The following is a 14,114-nucleotide window of genomic DNA, read 5'->3' as shown; positions in this document are numbered from 1 at the left end:
TGATAACTCACAATGTATGATTTCTTGAGGAAGTGGTAAATCTGAACGAGAATCCATAAGTGTAACTGGCTTGACTATACTATGCCTATTGTTAAGGTAATTCAACTATTGAGGTCTCTTGATTCTACACTCCCCCAAATATCCCATTGATTTCATTACCACCAATTTTAAATCAGGCCTGGAGCATTGTTAACTGTGTTATACTAATGAAAACATGGTAGCCACTTTGGGAAAGGGCCCACAACATTCTGGAGACAACTATGTTAGTTTTCTTTGTCAGCACATTGCTTCAAAGGTCCTATGGGCGCAAGATTATTTTCAGTTATTTAAGAAACATGCAATTTTTTATATTTCCCGGTCAGATTAAACTCTCCTGCGCTGAAGTAGTGAAAGTAAATAAAGAGACTGGGTGGTCCAAAAGGGGGAGGAGGGGCATTTTGTCATAAAGACACAATAATAAATAGCTTAATGCCATAAAACAAATATTTCAGTCTCCAATCATGTTAAATGTTAGTATAGTTCAGAAAATGTTAATTTTATTAAACCAGCACAAGTTACCATTATAAAACTCATTATGTTTTAAATGTATCAGATAACTTTAAACAAATAAGGTTCCACTAAACTTTTGACCCTAGACATTACCTTCATCACAGATATTTATTATGTACATATGAAATGCTTTAGCAACACCCCTTAATCTTACTAAAACTGATTAAGATTCAGATCCCTAAGTCCAGTAGAGCACGGTCAGGTTATAAATGCATAAAAAAGCAACAGTCCTGGAAACCTGCCATACTAGTCAACTCACGATTTGTTTTAGATCACTGCACCAATATCTTTGACCTACGTTAGAAGGAAGCATCTTTTTATCACCTTATCCCAGATACCGAAGATTGTTCATCTGTTGTTTAAGGCTGCAATCTTTTATAGTAAAATCATGATTCCAAAAAAAGAGGAGGTCTTACCGTCACCTCTGATGAGGCCCGTGAAGTAACAATACCTGCAGGTACAGGTAACATAACACTCTCTTTTGCTTTACTGTTTCCAATCTTCAGATAGCACCTTTTCAAATGTATCTATTGCCTTGTCTGATTAATGGTAAACTGAACATACATTCCTGGGGCATTTTGACATCTCAGAAGATGTGTCTTATCTTCCGTCTTCTAGAAATCATGAAGTCACGGAGAACAGGGTTACTTCTAGAGAGTTAAAGACCCCACAATTATTATGGGCTACTTTCTAACGTTAATTGAGTCTATTCAATAGTTGTGACGACTTTATTTATGTCTGCTTACCAAAACCCAATGTCTTGTAAGAACACTATATGATCTTTAAACGTGTTGAAATTAGTCATGATCAAGCTACCACTTCAAATGCAGACAATAATTTATGTGCGTGGGAATTGTTAGTCTCCCCTGATATTGGAAATGTTATCTTTACTAACAGATTATTATTTGGAGTTTCGAATCCAAAGATAAATAGATATTGTCTGTTCTGGGTAAAGGTTTTGATGCTGAGATAGATTAAAATGTTTAATTAGATAGTTATAAAATTAATGGTTTACTCTTAGTCTTATCAAGATGTAGCACAATAGGAGGAAACTCAAACATCTTGACTTCACTATTATAACCTGGACTAACAAGCAAAACATATGATAATATTCATCATACTGATAAGGGAAATGTCTATTTGAAAGAATGTAATGTGATATTCTCTCAAAAAAAGTGATGTTTCACATTGTGCACAAATTCAGAAATCCTGCAGTACCCTACACCTTCTTCTCAGGAATTATGCAAATACATGTCAGCTTTCTTATAGAAAACTTTGAGCACACACATTCAAGTATTGCTTCTAAACTACTTCAAAATATAACTAACCAACATTAGCTGATGGTAAACAGTTGACTTTATTTGAACTGATCACAGTTCCCTATCATGGCTAAACAGGGCAAATGTTGTCATACCTAGATTTTTATCTGCCTGAAATATGTAAGACTTTGACATCAATAGCAGACTTCGAGGACTATGCTCAAGCCTTGACTTGGATCTTAAACATGCAGTAGCTCTGCAAAAATTGTTTTTGTTGAGTCATAGAATGTTTGTGGTGACGCTTAAACATATTTCCATCCTTTGAGAAGGGTTGAGCAGGTGCTGATGTTACATTTGGATGACCTTAGGATGGAACTCTTATGTGAGGTAGGTGCACTGGACCATCTAGATCAGATGTTCTATATCAGTCCAGGAGGGCAGGACTGATGTCTGACTTTTAGGGCAAACACTGACTATGTAAATGAGTTCCATTAACAATTGGGCTACAGAAATATGTTTTATGTTGCTCTCCTGACCATCTGATATGGGTCCTGCCTCTTAGACCCTGCTTTAGCAGAAAGTGTGACATTTCATATGTTTCATTATGGGCCCCATGTAGGATTGGCCTTCAAGAGCTTGCTCTAACATGGGTATGGTGTTTACTTTCAGTTGCAGAATAGGCAGTGGGAATCATAACTTGTCAGTCATCTATCTACTTTTGTTGCGATGCAGCCCTTTCTCCACTCATTTTTAATAGATACTTTCAGCCAGTAATGCAGCTTACTGAGTCGGAGAAAGCTGCATTTACAACTGTCTAGACAGTAGACACACGCCTTTTTCAGCTGAAATCAGGATTAACTTCCTCAAAGATAAATTTAGTTGAATGCATAGAAGCAATTGATCAATGGACAACTGACAATAAGGTGAGAATACATAGCTCAAAGACTGAGATAAGGGTCATAAGTGGAGATCTTATTGGTTAGCCACTTGATCTTTTGTGTCTTGAAGCTCTTATTACTTATCCTATACCAGTACAATATATATATATGTGTAAAGTTAATCTTGCTAATGATAGCTAAGATGAGTCTTGTGAACATGGATGGCCAACTTTAATTAAAAATACTCCATTGAATCTATTTTTCCTCTTGCCCAGAAAGACCAAACAGTTCTCACTTTGCTATGTTAAAATATGCTAATAGTATCTACCTAAGCCCCCCTAACCCCTCCCAAATAAGCATGTAACAGACCTCAATGTCAACAAACTACAGCCATATTTATGATACTGGGATATGGGAATTATATCCTGGCTGAATTGGCCTCCCTGCTCTGACTTCCAATGTGTCAGAGGCTGATGTTTACATATCCGTATACAGAGTTGTAAACATTAAGGTATAGATGTTCACTCAATCAAAATAAAAACCTTACTGTCTAAGATTGCATCTTCCAGCACTAGGACAGGTTTTGCTTCAGAAACCCAGATTTCACAGATAAAGACATTGTGGCTGATCTGTTGCTGCTCAAGTTGCAAAGTGTGGTACAAAATGCCTTTGCATTTGACGGAAATAGAGAACCATTTTGTTGTGAAGCAAGCTTTGGAGACCTACTTGTTTTTTCTAAACTTTATTCTGTAACCCTTCGCTAAAAAACAACAAATGAGTTATGTTGGTAGTCCTAGTGCTAGAGAGGGTTTGCAAGAAACACATTTCACCTTGTAATGTGATGATGACTTACAGTGCCAAGACAAATTAAACCTCTACTACTACTCCTATTCAAACTTCACAATGGCATGGTAAATGATGCTGCAATTAGTTTTCATCTGGACTGCTATAATACGGACCAGTGTAGAAAACAATCTTGATAGTCCAAACTATTAAAAATCCGACTGTAAGGGCACTGCAGTGGCTGGCCATAATGTAACTCATACATTTCAAGGTGGCCTGCCTGAATTTCACATTCCTCCTGCCCATAACTCCAAATATCCCATTCCTAGTATGTCCACGTACACACTCCCTTGGAATCTGTGCAGTTGTAGTCAGGTGCTCTTAAATATTGCAGACTTAAACTTGATACTAAGGGTATCCACGTTTTGTATACAGGACCCTAAAATCTCAAATGTCCTCCCCTTCAATTTAAGACACCCATGTCCTGGTTCACAAAGATACATGATTTGATTATCATTAGTTGATAACTGTAATTACCTTTTTATGCCTGCCAGGATTCCCCAAAGGGATGTTGGGAGTCGTAAATGCACTTACGAGTGTGGATTTTTTCACCTCAACTGTTGAGAAATCCACACTCGTAAATCCCCATCAAAAAGTGTAAAGTGGGCGTTCTAATCCACGGTCTGCCTTGGAAATTTGTAAACACCAGCAAGCATGTATGCTTAGGGGCATTGCTAAACTTTGATCCAGCCACTTTCCCCCCTATAAATTGTCAGAGATTTACTTAAGGAAAGGACGGAAGTAATTCCCCTTTCAGGTAGGGAAGGCAAACGGACCACCCACAGATTTGCTAGGAGTGCATGGGAAGGGCTTTCTCCAAATAGAAAAATGTTATCACTTTGAAAAAAAATATACATTTGCACATGGGGCTCCATTTTCTCTCTGCAAACTTCTCCCCATTGGAGAACTCCACACAGGGGTAGTAAAAGCCATTGGGAATAGTAAGATGACACTCCCTGATGTACAACTAGAAACTTGCCCCTGGAGCCGCTTTCCAGGATTGTTTCTTGGAATGTGTATGAATTTCAAAAAAAGTAAATATGTGCCCCTATGTAGGTGAAAATACACAAATGCAGAGTTATTACATTTTTGTGACTTGGGCCCTCTACCTCTCTGATGAGTTAAGAGAGAAGCATGTGGCTGGGTTAGACTAGTGCCAAGTGACCTTTCAGATACAAGTGCAGTCAGTAAGCCACATTTTGATTATGTTTCCAGTGCCCTAGGAATATCATATGTCAGTGTCACATGGGCCCTCCAATCAAAGTAAATACTGGTATGCCACTTTGCAAAAAAAACAAAAAGTGAAACGTGTTTTCTTCTTCAAACATAGGATCATCCCTACTGCTGGGGTGTTTTACTGGGCATCTTCACTCTGTTTTGCCAGAGGACTGTCCCTTACAACACTCCTGATCAGCATATGTATCTAATAATGGAAAATTAAGTAAAGGGATTGGGTGCTGTTTTAAAGTAGTTTGAAAGTCAGCTTTTATTGTCTTGAAGGCACAATTGCTTTCATTGCAATAAGCAGCTGCTTAACTCCACACCTGTTCTCTGTAATCAACTGCAGCCACATACTTAGTGGATGTCAGAGATTTTGTAGGGATGAGAGTCTAATCTTCAGTACAGATATGTTTGCATTCATGGAAAGTGTTGCAATTTAGGTTACTTGTTGAGGGGGGTGAAACTCTATTCAAGCAGTAACTATAATCTCTGTTAGAGTGAGACACAAGCAAACCCAAATTAACTTATGCTCTGTCTTCTGACAGCTTGGCACAAAAGCAGCCAGACAACTTAGAGGCAATGTGTCAGGTTTTCATGCAGCACTTCAAACAATAATAAAGTGAAAACACAGCACAAGAAAAATCCCACACCAATTGAGAAAAATAAAGTAAAATGTAATACATTATATAATAAATAATATTTTATACATTAATATAAAAAAGTAATAAATTATTTGACACCAAAACAACAAAAATCCAGAGATATACGATTTTAAAGATTTCTGGTAAGTAACGCGCCCAAAAGCACAAGTCGCCACTGGCCATTATCTGGTCGTGCAAGACCGGGTGAAAGTCACAAGTTCAGGCCAGCTGTGGAGCATGGGCCACATGCAGAGATCTGGTTGGTCCAGCTGAAAGAGTTACCTTTTGATTCCAGCGATGTTCGTGGTATAAGGGGCTGCAGGGAGAGCTTTGCAGATGGTAATTAATTTAGCACGAATATCCTGTCAGGAGTCTTGGATGGTCTTTGTTGCAGCTTTGCCTTGGCAGTCACTGCAAGCTGTAGAATGAAGTGCAGATCTTGCACTGCTGGGCTTCATTGGCACTTGTTGTGGTGGTGGGTTTGTCAGCAAGATCTTGGCACGAACTGGCCTGTTCGCTTTAACAAAGAGCCAAAAACCTCAGGATTTCACCTTTTCTTTGGAGATGAGTTTGACTGAGGCCACCCCAAGGGTCCAGAACCTGAGGGACACCCCTTGGGGTTCAGGAACTCACTCCAACAGAGGCCACCAAGGCTTAGGCAGGTCCAGGCAGCAGGTCAGCAGGGCAGTTGCTGGGAGTCTCTGGAGCTTGTTATGTCTCCTTGGCTCAAAACAGGAGATCAGTCTGCTGATCCTTGGAGTCACGTCAGCCTGGGATATAGGGTGCAGGTCAATCAATTGATCAAGCATTTATAAAGCACAACAAATCGCCTGTGAGGGTCTCAAGCTGCAGGATTTGCTAACTGCTTTTTTGGTTGTTTATTTAAAGGAGGGGAAAGCAAGGAGAAGGCACTCAAAAACGGGGGAAAAACAAGGAGGATGCAGTGTAAATAAGGGGAAAGCAAGGAAAAGGCACTCAAAAAGCAGGGGGAAAGCAAGGAGAAGACAGGAGCACGAGCAATGCAGCAGCACATGTAAGCTGAGCCTGGGGCCTTCTCAATGGAGCTCGCGATGCAGACTCCATTAAGTAGGTCCTGGGAGGAGGAAGGGGCACTGGAGGCGGTGGGTGGGTCTTGGCAGAAAAAAGGCAACAGGTAGGAGCGGAAATGAAGTGAAAAAACACGGAGAAAACAATGAAAACGAGGGGAAAGCAAGGAGAAGTCACTCAAAAAACTGGGGAAAAAACAAGGAGTAAGCAATGAAAATGTAGGTAAAGCAAGGAGAAGGCATTCAAAATGGGGGAAAGCGAGGAGAAACCACTGAAAATGAGGGAAAAGCTAAGAAAGAGCACTCACAAAAAACGGGGGGGGCAAAAACAAGGAGAAGACACAAAAAATGGGAAAAACAAAGGAGAAAGCAGTAAAAATGAGGGAAAAGCAAGGAGAAGGCACTCAAAAAGTTGGGAAAAAGCAAGGAGAAGATAGGAGCAAGAGAGATGCTGCAGCACGGGGAGAGCAGGGCCTACGGTCCCGTCTTCTTTCTTCACTAGCAGGGCAGCAGGCCTCAGGGCAGCAGTGCAGAAGGGCAGCAGAGTGCCAGTCCATCAAGCAGAAAAGCAGCACAGCACTACTTCTTCTTTAGTATCTACAGGTCCAGAAGTGTACTGAAGAGTTGGGTCCAATATTTATATCTAGTGCCCACTTTGAAATATGAGAGGTTTCTAGAGAATTCCCTTTGAAGTCCTTGAAGTTTCCTGCCGCCCCTGCCCTGGCTCCAAACTAGCTGCATGAACCAAACAGTGCTGACAAGTCCTTTGTGTAAACAAAGGCAAAAAGGAAAACATAAAGAGGTGGGCCAGCTGTGGCTGCCCCAGTCTGGTTACAAGAAGACATGTTTGAGTCCTTTTGCAGCAGGAACATTCTTTGGAACAGCTTTACACTAATTCAGATAGTCTTCAACGCTTCTCCTAGCTAGAACCTTCACTGCATAAAGCTACCTCCTGCAGCTTCCGTGGATAAGCATGGGCTAGAGAAAATATCACAGGATAATCAGAGCTCAGTATCAAGTAGGAAGGCCTAACTCTGACCAGCTGTGGCTGGGAGATGTGAGCGCGACCTTGGCTAAACCAAGGAAAAGAGCCTATGAAACACCAATAACAAGAACAAGTAGCCGATGTTCTGCAGCTGCCCACATCACCACCCCCTCTTGAAATGTTGTTCCTGGTTTATTTATGCTGGCAGCGAGGACTAAAGCTCTCTTAATTTAGACCCACATATAAGAGTCTCATCCGCGCTTGTGCATTCTTTACATAGGTAGATGGGTCTATAAGTGAGTAAGGAAATACTGAAATTCTGTATTATTATATATTAAAAACTCATGTGGCTAGTTTACTGGGTAAGGGTGTCCACGTATTTCTTGTGTGAAGTGTCACTTGAAAGAAGCAGTATTTTATCAAGCCTGTGAAACTTCTCAGCTGTTGTTTTCAACCCCTATATATAATTCATTTTCATATATCATTAAATATCTTCTGTTCCATAAAGAATTCTGGCACCAGTTTAGATTTCTGCAGCCTTTGTTTAACTTTTTAAGTCTCGGCTAGACAGCGCATGCGCTGTCTCTTAGAGATGGATTGTGTTCCATCTGTGGGCTTACATGCTGCCCATCTTCTCTTATTTTCTTTGATGCCATTCATCATGGCATGCAAGCGTCATACCCTTTTCTTGTTTTTGGCCCTCCCTTAGCGCATGGACCAAATGCATGTCTCCTTACACTGCTCCCAGTTTGCGTACCTATTTTTTTTTCTTTGTTTTCAAGCACTCCACTGGAATACTTGTGTTTTCAGGCCGTCTCTCTTGCAGACATACAACTAAAATGCATACACATTTACATAAACAAATGCATTTCTTAAAAAGTTTTTAAAATATGTACACCACTTGTTTATTTTTATTTTTTTGCATGAACTGATGGTGGTATTGGAGTGCTAGCTTTGTCGCCCGTCTTGCCATAGCGTGAACACAAACCAATGGTAATGGAGCGCTTTAAGTGCTCATTAATTACATTACAAAGTGACATTCATTTTTGTCGCTGATGCAGCTTTAATCAAGTTTTTATCCCTGTTGTTTCTTCCTCCTGCCTTCCCCCGTCGCTGATTGCCCATCTCGCCATTCCCTCCTGCTTCCCTGCTCGACCCGCCCCCCCCCACTACCTCCATCATCGCTGCTGTTTTTGACAAATATTTTATTTGCACAATCCGTTTGTATTGGACTGCTTGTTCCATCCTCCCTCTTGTTCCAGTCACCGGAGTGTTATAGATTTATAGGGATAAATGAGGCGTTTCTTTTGTGCTACCTGTAAAGGCTGCAGACCCCAAGTGCCGATCAAAGGCTAATTCTAAGGCGTACTTTAATAGACTGTTCTAAGAATGCTGTAGGAAATGTCAGAAGAGGAAGTCGGTTTAGAAAAGGTATTGATGAGATAGAGGTAATGTGTTAGCACCTGTCATTCATGGCTGATGTTGTGTGTTGTTACTTATGAAGGCAGAAAAGACTGAGCAATTTTAATATGGTATTTAGTAACACCAGCGGTCCTATCATGAAAGCTATGCTGGCACAACATAGGGCAGGGTTTGCCTTTCAATAGCCGCAGTCAAATTTCCATTCAATGGTACCATGAGGCAAGCCCCCACTCTCCACACTTCATATGTAGTTGGCCACCAAGAATGAGCAGATTAAATGCAGAACTAACGTTTAGCCATTCCTTATTGGATGAGAACAGGGGCACAACTAGACACAAACTATTTTGGTGGGGAAGAAGGCGGAGCTAGAACTAAACAGTGCTGGTGAGGCTATCAGTTTGCTCACTGGAAAATGAGACAGTTTTAGATGGCACATTGTAAGGCCAATAGGTTCGGTTTAATGCACTAACACATCAAAAGACAATTGTCTATGATTGTTCTTTCCTGCAGCAGCACATTAAAGTCAGATCTTTTGTCTTCACCAGTGCATTACCCTGAGACACCTAACACTGCTGGAGCTCAGAAAGTGTCCCCCGAACCTGCGAGCGTCGGATGTCTGGAAGATGGATGTCACCAAGCGAGTCCTGTGCATGTCAGAAATGAAAGCACTGAAGGCTTGCTGGAAAAGTGTATTTTCTGATTCAAAGTAGCATAAACTGCATAATAATAACATGCTTCCAGGGAATAAAGAGATGTGTGTGTGGTAATCTCCCAATGTGCCCAATGAAGTACTCCCACAGACATTGAGAAGTAGACTTGAGGTGTGAAGAATAAACCAGGATAAAGAAAATTGTGGGCACTTCTTTCTAGCTGCCTCAAAATGAGGTAGGCTCACCAACAGCTCAAAAGGAAAGGGTATTCCCTGAGAATAATACACTGGGTACCTATTCACAATGTAAAAGCATGAACGTGTTGGTATTTCTATCGCATGGACTTAACCCAAGAATAACAGAGTGCTGCCCGTTATGGGAGGTGATGGAAAATGATGCACGATTGTATTCATCAGGTGGTGGCTTATATCTTTTTGTTACACAATTACTTAAACTAGTATCTCACACATTTACATTTTATGCACATTGTGATTAAGTGATTTCCCAGAACAGCACAATTTTCAGTCACTGCAAAGCTTGATTCAAATATAGGTCCTCAGATTGACAGCTTCGCTCCTAGACCACATTTTTTTTCTTAGTTGATGACTAGAAATTTCAAAAAATCTTCAACCATTCAATTTCACCACTCCTTGTGAACACTCATGTTCTGTTGTTGTTTTAACATAGCCATTAAACTGCATTCCTCATGCCATCTAGTGAGTGGACCGAATGCAAATTATTTGGGGATTTATGTTTTATACTTGTTTAGCATCTAAATGAGCCGTCTCTTGATTACGGTTGAGGTTTGTCTATTTGTATATACACCATGGTTTAAAGTTAAGTACATACAGAGCATGCATAATGGGTAACTGTGTAATCTAGTGCAGTATTACCATCGAGGGGTTCTGGTGATATATTTGGTCTTGTAGTTTGTAAATGTCAACAGAAGTCTGAGATGGCAATGGCAAGGTACTTGTTATGTATTTTTTATATTACAAGCTGCTTTATTCTAAGTGCAGCTAACAATGGGCCTTGGCTGGAATTAAAATGTTGAGGCTTTGTTAACTTGTCACAAATACATTCTTGAAAAAACAATAGGCAATGGTGAGTTCCTTGGATTTATGTGATTCTGTGGCTGCAGAGCTGACAGCATAATTATGGATTTACTGAATTTGCCACATAATTTCCAAAATATGCAGATTTCACCAAAATTGTTGTTTTCAACTCAAACTGCTGAAAATAATACCGCCAGGCAAACTGCCCCCTACTTTACAATTTTTGTTGCATAATTTCGAGAATCATGGTCCTCCAACATGCATAATACTAGTAGCCTGGACAATGTAAAACCTTTGCACAGGGGGTCAAAATCTGTATTTCACACGTAACCGTGAAATATTTTCCCTATCTTATATATAAAATATACGGGTTTAACACCACTGCTTTTGGTGCAATAAAAGACCCAAAACATCTAATACATGCATTTTTACTCAAAGATGTAATGACTTATCAATAATCTCCATAGTATCCATCAGTGTGGAGCAGAGATAGCAGTGGGGATGAGTATCTTTTTAGGTCTCGCCTAGGCAGCGATTGCGCTGTCTCGTTGAGACATGCAGTATATACTTTAGTGGGGAAGCTTCGTTTAAGCTCCGCCCACTCTCCACCCATCTTTTGGATTGGCTTACATCCCTAAATGCTGCATTCTGATTTGTTTCCGGCTTGTTAGTCCCGCCCCATGACGGCCATTTGTGTCCTTCCACGGCTATCAGCCCCTTTACTGCACAGACTATTTTCTAACCGCTTATCCCCTCCCTCCCATAGTCCGTGAATTCATGCCCAACCCTCCCCTGGAGCACGAGGGCTCCGATCCGGAAACATCACCCGCTGTCCTGGCAGAGACAGCACCTGTTCTGCTTTGCGGGCCATCCCGAGGCCCGAGCAGGAAGCTGCAGAGGAACGAGTGTCCTGGTGGGCAGGGATCAGTGAGTGGAGCCATGCCGTCTGTCTCTCATCTGCCTCGGCTAAGGCCATACAGCCCAGTTCAGGGGCTCTGTTTAAACAGGAGACTTTGCTCCTTGCTGCAACTGAACACGCCTGAGACTAGCAGAGGTCTCCAATACAGGGACTGCTTGTTCCTTCACTGTGCGGGGCGATCGTGCTGATGCGGGAACCGCGTGGAGCCTGACCGCGTTACCCCTGCAACCATAGAGAGAAGCCATCACGAGAAGGGAAAGCCGTGGCCGATGAGACCACGCCCAGCAGGACGCCACGGAAAGCCTTGTGTTTGTTTGGGCTGTGTCTGGCGTTGTCCGCGCAGCTAGGCTTCCATTTGTTTTTTCTCCTTGCCAGGAATTAAACAATTCAAGGCGCCACACCATTAGCGCTATTCCGTGTGTTTGATTGGTTGACGGGCGGGGGGATGAATAAGCGGGTGGCAGTAGGCAGACTCGGTTGGAATCATTAGCACGCCACCTTCTGCACAGCAGCATCGGATGTCCGGGCCGCGCTGTGGGTAACTTTCTCGCTCTCAGTCTTTTGGCATTGTTTAAACCGTAGGAGGGAAGGTTTCACGTTACATGCACGAACCATTCTTTAAATATAACCAAATATTTTAATAGGCTCTTCAGCTAAATGTATTTATTGGTTTCATGGTGTGTGTTGAGATAAGTGTAACTTTGGTCCAAGCTTCTATTGTTCAGGAAGTGTAAACTGCATCCCAGCGCGGTAATTTATCAGTCGTATTCATGAACCACGGCTGGATTTTAGTTGTATAATAAGCGTTGTGCTAATCGTGCCCTCTGGTACCCCTCGCACCATACTGACCCCTCCTCCCAGGCAGTGACTATTCATATATCCGAAGCGTCGTCCATACACTGCCCCCACGCTCCCGTTGGCACCTCAGTTACCCCTGTCCTTTGCTGTCCCACCCCGCCCGCAGGAAGATGTTTCCGGTGCTCAAAGTGGACCCCAACGCCATGTACTCATTCCTGATGAACTTCGTGGCCACTGACAACCACCGCTGGAAGTACGTAAATGGGGAGTGGGTCCCAGGGGCAACCTGAGCCGCAGGTGCCCAGCTGCATCTACATTCACCCTGACTGGCCCAACTTCGGAGGCCACTGGATGTAGACCCCGGTCTCCTTCAGCAAGCTCAAGCTGAACGGGGGTGGCCAGGTAAGAGAGACCGTGTGTGGGGGTAGGTAGTAGATATTAAAAGGCAGCTTCCTCGTGGTAGGATATCTGTGTGCATTTGTGTGCTGCCCCCGCCCCCACTTCTGCACCTGGACACTGTTCCTGCATTAACCCAGAAGTGAGCTAATAAGTGCAGCTGTCTTGTCTACCACTGGAAGGATCTCTCAGCAGTCTGGGAGCAGTGGTGGGACACCGTACGCTTTGTACAGCTTTAATATGTTAACAGTTTACCATCCAAGGAGCGAGGCAGAATGCGTACATTAGTTGATTGTCACCAATAAACCACCCCCTCAAACCCTATGTAAATAATTCTTCTGTGCCATAATTTCTGTGAACTGAGAGCGAATCAAGCAAGTTCTTGTACGGCACACATAGAGACCATAGGGCATAACATATGGAGTCAGCCATGTCCGATCACATCACATGGTGGGTGAAGTAGCAAGTGAATCTGTTAGGCCTCTCCATCCTAAGCAGTTTCACTTACTTTTATGAGCCAAAAACACCATCAGCTCACAGTCATATGCAAAATACCATTATCCAAACCCAACAAAGATTAACTTTGGAATCCTTGCCTCTTCGTTTATGTGGTGTACAGTATTGTTGGTAGCTAACAGTATTTTGATCACCGAAGGCCCTGATTTTATATTAAAAGCAGAGCTTTGGACTATACCGTTTCCCGCTCAAAGGCAATATTTCTCTCCATCTGTTCCCATGCCTGGCATGTCACGCAGTTTAGTGCTTACTATCCCTCCATGTTGAAGAACAGTAGATGTTTCAAAGCCCAGGCTAATGTGCTGCCTTGCTAAATACATATAAGGTCCAAAAGGTGAGACCGATGCATTGCAAATGCTTGTTTAATGTGGGATTTTAAGTTAGTGTTCAAATGGTTGATGAATCTTTTTTCATTTTTTGGTACTGCAATGCCTCTTTAAACTAGCTAAATACCGCTGTGAGAGCAATGAGGCCATATTATAAATGACAACTATGCAGCCAGTTCCCGATTTGTTAGCTCTAAATTCATTCAATAAAATACACACTACCACAGAAATCAAACTTGTTCTAGTCACTTTTTTTCTCTCCAAAATAAAAGAAGGTTAGACAAAGATGCACAGATTTAAATGTGTGCATGCTGCAACTAAAATTCATTGTGGGAAGCTGTGCTGACAGCCAGGCGCTGCAACCATGTGAAAATGACATTTAGTCTTGTCATGGTGAGTATCAACAGCATAAGACACTGCTGCAGGATTACATTGAGATAGCCAGAAGGAGACCTGGGAGTAGATCCATGCATGTGGGAAAATGCATGCATGCCCATAACCCTTCTGCATCACTCTCAAAGGGTTCTTGTAGCTCCAAAAGTCAAAAAAGAGGGGGGAGGTAGAGGAAAGAGCAGCTAGGTTCGCCCTCCACAGCCAAGTTTACGTAAAA

General features: G+C 42.1%; 2 protein-coding genes across 6 annotated transcripts in view; one reads left to right on the top strand and one right to left on the bottom strand.

The window, feature by feature from the left end:
• LOC144822660 (uncharacterized) overlaps nucleotides 1–14,114 on the bottom strand; it is a 422,286-nt gene that overhangs the window by 264,500 nt on the left and 143,672 nt on the right. The window lies entirely within an intron of this gene.
• Nucleotides 1–14,114, top strand: part of HECW2 (HECT, C2 and WW domain containing E3 ubiquitin protein ligase 2) — a 1,154,081-nt gene that overhangs the window by 1,023,795 nt on the left and 116,172 nt on the right. The gene's annotated exons all lie outside the window — the stretch shown is intronic.

This window comes from Lissotriton helveticus, chromosome 3_1, assembly GCF_964261635.1.
Source record: "Lissotriton helveticus chromosome 3_1, aLisHel1.1, whole genome shotgun sequence".
Taxonomy (NCBI): Eukaryota; Metazoa; Chordata; class Amphibia; order Caudata; family Salamandridae; genus Lissotriton; species Lissotriton helveticus.
The sequence above is the reverse complement of the archived record's forward strand: the minus strand, read 5'-3'. Positions and strand labels throughout refer to the sequence as shown.